The sequence below is a fragment of the Octodon degus genome, unplaced genomic scaffold (assembly GCF_000260255.1).
Source record: "Octodon degus isolate 3935 unplaced genomic scaffold, OctDeg1.0 scaffold00050, whole genome shotgun sequence".
Classification (NCBI taxonomy): Eukaryota; Metazoa; Chordata; class Mammalia; order Rodentia; family Octodontidae; genus Octodon; species Octodon degus.
This window is the reverse complement of record NW_004524626.1, coordinates 7,639,400-7,647,414: the sequence shown is the minus strand read 5'-3', so window position 1 is coordinate 7,647,414 and position 8,015 is coordinate 7,639,400. Positions and strand designations below refer to the sequence as shown.

The 8,015-nt window shown below is 48.8% G+C and overlaps 1 non-coding gene and 1 pseudogene across 1 annotated transcript; both read right to left on the bottom strand.

Moving 5' to 3' along the window:
* Window positions 1–987: 987 nt before the first annotated feature.
* Window positions 988–1,117, bottom strand: LOC111817180. The gene has a single exon (XR_002821440.1). It is a non-coding gene; the product is annotated as a small nucleolar RNA SNORA61 (small nucleolar RNA).
* Window positions 1,118–6,467: 5,350 nt separating this feature from the next.
* On the bottom strand, window positions 6,468–7,532 carry LOC101592039 (annotated as a pseudogene).
* Window positions 7,533–8,015: the final 483 nt, after the last annotated feature.

The window sequence follows — 8,015 nt, the reverse complement described above, 5'->3', positions numbered from 1 at the left end:
TGGTGCTGGGGATTGAACCGCGGTCCCTGTGCTTTGCTAAGCTTGTTCTAAGTAGGTGCTTTAGACCACTGAGCCATCTCACCAGCCCAGAAGTAGCTATTAAAGTTTTCTTTTTCTCTCTCTCTCTCTTTTTTTTTTTTTTTTGGCACCCCGGGGATTGGGTCCGGGGCTTTGCACACTGGAAGTCAGCTTAAGCCACATCCCCAGTCCTAGATCAGAACTCATGTTTGCGCAGGTGGCGGTGGCAATGGGTTTTTTATTTTTTATTTTTATTTATTTTGTGGAACTGGGGATTGAACTCAGGCCCTTGCGCTTGCCAGGGAGGCACTTATTCCACTGAGCCATCTCCCAGGCCTCTTCAGGGTTCCCCCTGTCCCACCGGTCTGTGTAAGTAAATGGCACTAATAAAAACTTCGACTAGTAGAAAGCACCCCCATCCTCTGCCATAATGGAATCCAGCTGTTCATATACACCAGCATTTTTTTTTTTTAAAGTGCTGCAGTGGTTTCACTAAATCGCTATTGTCCAATTTGGTATCCTCCTGCCTCAGCCTCCCTGTGTGTTGCCCTTAGAGGTGTATGCTAGGCTAACAGCAACTGTTTTTTTTTTTTTTTTTATTGGCTGGCTCAGAATGCCTTCAGGGCATGTTAGGCTGGCTGCAGTTGTGGGGATTGAACCACAGCAACCTGAGGCTGACTGCTTTTTATTTATTTATTTGTTTTATTTATTTATTTATTGCGGAACTGGGGATTGAATTCAGGTCCTTGCACTTGCCAGGGAAGCACTTATTCCACTGAGCCATCTCCCTTGCCCCAAAAAACTCTTTTTTTTTTTTTTTCTTTTGTGGTACTGGGGATTGAACTCATGACCTTGAACTTGCCAGGCAAGCACTTATTATACTGAGCTATCTCCCCATCCTCTGACTGCTTTGTTGAAGCAGCCACTGAAACAACTGAGCTAAGGGGCAGCCCCCTCCCTTTTTTAAAACCTTGTTTGAAACTAGCCCACATGCTATATACCAAACTAGAAGGCTGGGAGGCCAGCTTCAGCATTCTTTTCCTCCTTTAGGACCACCAAGACCAGTGTTCAGATCTGACGGGAAAGGGAGCTGGAGGGCGCAACTGTTAATGATCTCAGTTCTTTTTTGTTTGTTTTGAGACAAGTTCGGGCAATGTAATTCAGGCTGGTCTAGTCTCAAACTTGGCGATGCTTCTGCCTCAGCCTGCTAGTGTTATAGGCGTGCGCAGTCCCACCTGGTGAGCTCCTCATATCGTATAGTCAGGTTGGAGACTCCCAGGAGCGGAAGTCCTTGGCCAGGCATGTCCAGGGTGCACTTGGCAGTCGGGTCCTAGGACCTGGTGGACGGGCTGAGGCTCATTCGAAAGGTCTTCAGCAGGAGATTATTTGCACAGAAAAGACCTGGAAATTCTTTTTTTTTTTTTTTTTCTTTTTTCTTTTCCAGAACTGGGGGTTGAACTCAGGCTTTTGAGCTTGCCAGGCAAGCACTTATCCTACTGAGCTATCTCCCCAGCCCCAAGATCTGGAAATTAATTGTCCATTCGGAGGCGCTGGCCTAGTCCAATCAAAGAGGACGCCATCCCAAGCGTTGTCCAATCAGAGATTGGGGTGTGGTGTCGCCACCCCAAAACTCAAGTCTGGAGCTGGTGGTTGACAGCGTGGGCTGGGGTGGGATGCCCCGGGGTTCCATCTGCCAGGTATCCTGGGCTGAGGACAGGCAGGGACTAGAGTAGGCAGGCAGCTGGGTGGTGAAGGGGAGAGGGGCCAGTTTGGGGAGAAGTAAAGGGAGTCTAGGGAGATGAGTAAAGCTGGGGGAGGGGCTATGCTGGGGATATGGCCCAACCGGGCGGGGTGGGGTAGTATTGGAGAAAGTCCAGAGGCTTCCAGGGCTCTGACAGCAATGGAGGTGACTTGTGTTGGATTTGTTAACATCAAATCCCATCAAATCCAGAGTTAGGACTTTGTTCAGAAAGACTGTTGCAGCCCTGTGTAGTGGTGCACCAGTGCTTGGGATGATGAGGTAGGAAAGTTGATGTGAGTTCGAGGCCAGTCTGGACTACATAGTGACATAGTGAGACTTCTTCTTCTCCTCCCCTCCCCCTTCCCCTCTCCTTCTTCGACTTACAATAAAAGGGTCGGCCAGATAGCTCAGCAAATTAAAGTGCCTGCTTAGGCGGATTGCAGCGGCTGGGGTTCGATCCCCAAGCGCCATGCCGGACCCACCCCCCCACCCCAGGCGCTCTGAGACAGTGACTGAGACTGGGCGCGGTGGCGTGCGCCTATAATTCCAGCGCTTGGGAGGCTGAACACAGAAGGATCACTATGAGTCCGATCTTGTAGTGAGACTGTGGACCCTGTTCTAAATACATAAAAAAAGACTATTGTCCAGACTCAGAATCTGCAAGCACTAGAATCCGAGAGGAAGGCCTTTTCTTTCTTTTTTTTTTTTAATCCATAAAGAGAAGCAGTCGGTTGGCGGTTGATAGGGGGGCTTATGGCACATTTTGTCTTGGGTACCACCTGCAGAGTGGTGTGGAGTCCAGAGGGGGCAGGGCTGGGGCCAGCACCCTCCCCTGCTCGTTCTGGGTGCTCCACCAGAAACAAGTAAGAGCGGGGCCCAGAGCGACTGCTCTGTCCCGAAGGCAGGGTCACACGGCAATGCACTTTTTCGATCCTCCCGCCTCAGCCTCCCAAGTGCCGGGATGGCTCAGTAGAATAAGCAGTTCCCTGGCAAACGCAAGGGCCTGAGTTCAATCCCCGGTTCTGCCAAAAAAACAACAACCAACCAACCAACAAAAAAAACCAAAAACATCTTTTTTTTTATCCATTCACCAGTTGATGGGCATTTGGAAAAAGAAGTAAATTCAGGGCTGGTGAGATGGCTCAGTGGTCTAAAGCACCTACTTGGAACAAGCTTAGAAAAGCACAGGGACTGTGGTTCAATCCCCCAGCACCACATGCCAGCCAGCCCTGCCTCCTGGTGGGCTGAGCTGGCCACACACACACACACACACACACACACACACACACACACACAAAAGTAAATAAATAATTTTTTAAAAAAAGAAGTAAATTCAGCTAACCCACGGGGTAGACTATTCATGTGATAGTCTGGATTTCAACAAAGTTTCTGAAGCAACACTATGCATAGACTAAGTTTAGCTTGGGTGCCATGGGTTTTTTTTGTTTTGTTTTTATGAGACAAGGTCTCACTCTGTAGTTCAGGCAAGACTTAAACTCCTTCTGTAGCCCAGGCTGGTCTGAATTCACAGTGATCTTCCTGCCTCAGCCTCCTGAGTGCTGGGATCACACGTGTGTGCCACCATGCACAGCTTGGGTGCCATTGGGTGGGGGGAATAAGTTCTGATGTTCTCCAGAACATTCTGACAACTATGGTTCACAATGACAGGCAGAAGGTTTTTTTTTGTTTTGTTTTGTTTTTTTGGTTTTTTGCTCCGAATACCTTCAGGGCAGGTTTGGCTGGCTTGAGCTGTGGGGACTGAACCACAGCAACCTGAGCCTGACTGCTTTTTTGAAGCAGCCACTTAAAGAACTGAGCTAAGGGGCAGGCCACCAATATGGTTGACAATGAAATGCTTCAAAACAGGATTGTGAATGTTCCCAAAACAAAGAAATCACAACTGTCCAGGGCGACTGATCTGCCGGTTACCTGGATGTGGTCATCACACCCTGCACCGTCTACGTATGGCGAGTGTACCTTGTGCTTCACGAATTACGTGCAGGTGGGTGCTATGTGCTAACAGAAGATGAAAATCTACTCAGCCAAGAATACATCTAGATCCAAAGCATGAGCATGTTCCCTGGGTTTCCATGACCACACAGGTAGCAGTGGGGTGCCTATTTGCATATATGAATATGGAACAGCCTACAGTGCATTTTCTGTCTTTTCATGGGAGCATCACAGATACCGCAGGCCCCGCAGTCCCTTTCACAGGCGAGAGTGAAGGAAAATGATGCTCCAGCCTGCATATCAGCTAAAACATGTCAGAGGGCCCCCTCGGCCTCAGGGCTCCGCTCTGCCAGCTGGGTTCCTGTTCCTTCTGGATGACGCCGCTCTGTCCAGCTCCCTCCTCTAACATGTGCTTGGCAGCTGTGCTGGGAAGTGGTTTCCCTGGAGGACAGGAATGCTGTCACTATGTGCTAAGGCTGTTTTCCTACTGGACTGAATTACCTACGAAGGAGTGTTCCTCAGCAGTGAGCTTGCTTCATGGGCCCCGCATGGCTGGGCTTTCATCAAGAGGGAATATGGCCAGGCGAGGTGGCACACGCCTGTAATCCAAGCCCTTGGGAGGCTGAGGCAGGAGGACTGCTGAGAATTCCGGGGCAGCCTGGACTATGTAAGTGAGTACAATACCAGTCTGAACTACAAAGTGAGACCCTGTCTAGGAAAAAGTTGAGTGTAAGATCTGCACCTGCAAATTTCTTTCTTTTCTTTTTTAACAGTAGCCACTGTTCAAGTTTATTTGGTATTGTAGTTGGTGTGACACTGGATTGCACTGTTCACAGGCAGATCTTTTTACATTATATGGCAATGTACACCCCATATATATATTACACAAAGTAAAATCCTTTAAGACACTTATGCCCAAGACATGCAGTACTGGACTTGCACACTGGCTCTCAGGCTGTGACCAACTGGGGAAAGGTCAGACAAGGCTTGGTGGCGAAGCTGCGTAACCGAGTGCCACACGTCTGTCTGAAGAGTAACTGGAGCCTGTGCAGTGAGCTGTCTCAGAGATGCCAGGCTACTTCATACTAACCAGGACTACAAGTGCAGCAGCATCCAGTATCAGGACAGAGCTGTGGGGTTTTTGCACCTGCAAATTTCAATGGGCATCTCATTGTTTGTGGGGTTTTTTTGTGGTTCTTTTAGATGAGTTGCAGCCGCTCTCTGGTACAAGGGCTCCCGAGGCCCTGGTGTCCTGCTGTCTACACCACCTATGAGGTATGGGGAGGGCTGGGTGGGACTTCCATGGGGCCTGCCATCAGCGTATACAGTAACACCACCGCTAAGTGGTTTGAGACAGGCTCTCACTATGCAGTTCAGGCCGGCCTTGAACTTAGTATGGAGCCTAGGCTGGCCCTGAACTGGCAGTTCTCCTTCCTCAGCCTCCTGCATGCTGGGATCACAGGTGCATGCCACCACACCCAGCAGTTTTGTTCTAAAGAACACAGCTCACAGGTGACCTCATGCCCCAGACTGACCCTGGGCTCTGCAGGACCCTGGCTGTCCTGTGGTGTCCCATCTTTGGTGTCACTCCAGGGGGAAGAACTCTGAAGTTCCCACCCATACCTGCATCCCCACCTATGAGGGGAGTGTCACCAAGCTGAAGGCAGCCATGACTCTGCTCAGAGGCCACATAAACATAAGGCCATGGGAAAGACCACAGGCCTCCACTGGCCTCCTACTCACAAAACGTGTTAAACCCATACATGTGAAATAAATGGTAAAGCTTGAGTTAACTGCTTTTAATGTAATGCAAGAGCTCATCTCGGAGAGAAGGCCTATAAAGGTAAGTGATGTCAGAAAGGTGGAAGGAAATGGACAAATAATACTCCACAAAACTCAAACCAGAAATCTTTATTTAGATCACCAAAAATGACATTTTTATAGAAAGGGAACCATGACATGACTCAGTGAAGTACAACTGGAAAAATCTCAAACAAGACAGAAAAGCTTTATCCGGTACCCAGAATAATGTCTCCTAGAGGGAACGATGAATGGATAGCTGCACATTTTCTTTTGTCATCGATACTGATTTCTCCTAAAACACTTTGGAATTTCTTGGTGGTTCCCACGTACAAACTAAATTGATGGCTTGGAGCCAGCCATTCAGCCTCATCACAGGAATGAAAGCGGTCGGCACCAATGTTCTGTTCAGCCAGGCGCGGTGAGGCGCATGTGTAATCCCAGCAGTAAGGAGGCTGTATCAAGAGGATCGTCCTGAGTCTGAGGCCACCCTGGGCTAGTGAGTGCAAGGCCAACCTCAACAGCAAGATCCAGTCTCAAAAAACAAATCTTTTTGTACTAACCAATTACTGAACAAAATGGCTCTCAGTAACAACTGCAATGTCTAACAAAATAGCTCACTTTTGGGCCGCGGAGATGGCTCAGTGGAATAAGCGCTTCCCTGGCAAGTGCAAGGGCCTAAGTTCAATCCTCGGTTCTGAAAAAAAAAAAAAAAAAAGCTCACTTCTGTGGACATTTCACACATCTGTTCATTGTCCTCACAGATGTCCTGTACAATAGCAAGGCTACAGCAGAGGACATTCAGGTACCCAGGAAGTTAATTCTTGAAATACTTCCATGTGTGGGCAACCTAAATAACAAAGCCCACTTTGTGGGAAGGCCCAGGTGGGCCTGGGATTTGTGCATGGGGACCTGGGGACAAAGCCGCAGAGCGGCAGTCTTACAGAACCACCAGACTTTAATCCGCTGCCCTGGGGCTCTTGGTGCTGCAGTGCCCCTTGCAGGCAGGGACATAGGCCGACTCTGGGAAGAAGTTGGTGTGGTATTCTGCTAAGAACCTCAGGAAGAGGTCAAAGTGCTTCAGTAAGGCCTTCAGATTCCTCTCAGAAAAGGACATCTTGCCCAGGATTTCTGGAAGTTTTACAAACAATCGTAGCAGATGTTGTGTCCCGTAAATGTAAGATGGTGGAGGCAGGTGGTCGCTGGGAGGGTAAGTGTCAGGCACAAGCTTCCAGGAAGGGAGCTCGTTTATTTCATTCCCTTCACAGCCAGCAGACACAGCACTGCTTTCCTTACTAGGGGTCAGAGGAATGCAGGAAGGTGACCTGCTAGGCACAGGTGGCTTTTCCAGATGCAGGGGCAGCCTGGGCACGCTGGCAGACATGTCCTGCTGTGGGCACACGGGCTGAGGCGAGGCGCTGCTCTGGGACAGCCTGTCGCAGTGGGTGCTGTGACGCATGGACCGCATGGACCGCCGCAGGGGCTGTGAGGCTTCTGGCTCGGTTTTGTTCCTCCTGGGGGTGACAGGTTCAGTGGCGCCTGACTGACTCCCTGTGGACTGTGGTGTGGACAGCGTCAGGAGAGGTGGGCTGAGGGAAAGCGCTTCCAGGCTCCTGTTAGTATTTGTGGTGCTCTGCTTAATCGGAACAGGAGATTTAGTTGCAGTCACCATCTTGTACTGCTCCTGTTCACACGGGTAGAGCAAGAGCAAGGGGAGAGCGTGATCAAAGGTTATTCTCAGCCCATCCGCCATCTCCTTACACAGGGCAACATTGTTTTCTGCCGGGATATAATGCATATTCCCGCTGGCATCTGCCACCGCGTGCTGGTGCTGAGGCTGCTCCTTGGCTGAGGAGGCCGCGTTGATGGCAAAATGCTTCACGTAAGATTGCAAAACAGTGATGATGTTGGTCTCGCAGGGCAGTTTCACCAATCGCTTTCTCCTGGTGATATTGTAACAGTCATCTTCCAGCTGCCGCCTCAGAACTTCTGGGATGTCTATAGTTACTGTTCTTTCTTCCATCTTGTTTGTTGGTTTGTTTGCAGTTCTAGATCTTCAAACGAATCAGATGTTCTGGGATCCTTCTGCCTCTTTCATCTTTCCCAACGACATCAGCAATCCTGGTATTCTACCGCACTCGTGTGTTTGAGGTCAGGTTCCAAGGACAGTACTTTCTCTCCTTTGACTGGAATAAGAAATTTCACACCTTCACTTGGGCTCATTTACTCATCAAAAATAAGTTTTATAAGTTATAAGTAGGGAGCTACTTGTCATAAGGACTTCATTTTTATAGTGGACTCACATGTAATGAATTTCTAGTTTAGTTTTCAAACAGCCATGGAGTTAAGGAGGAATTCTAAGCACATAATGAGCACTATTACAGAAATTTTATGGTGCTTTTCCATGTAATAAAATTCCATCTTTGTGCATCTGTCAGATCCTCAAATGATTTAAAGTGTATTTTCATTATATAAATGGCCCTCAGAGTCACGCATTTTTGTTCTG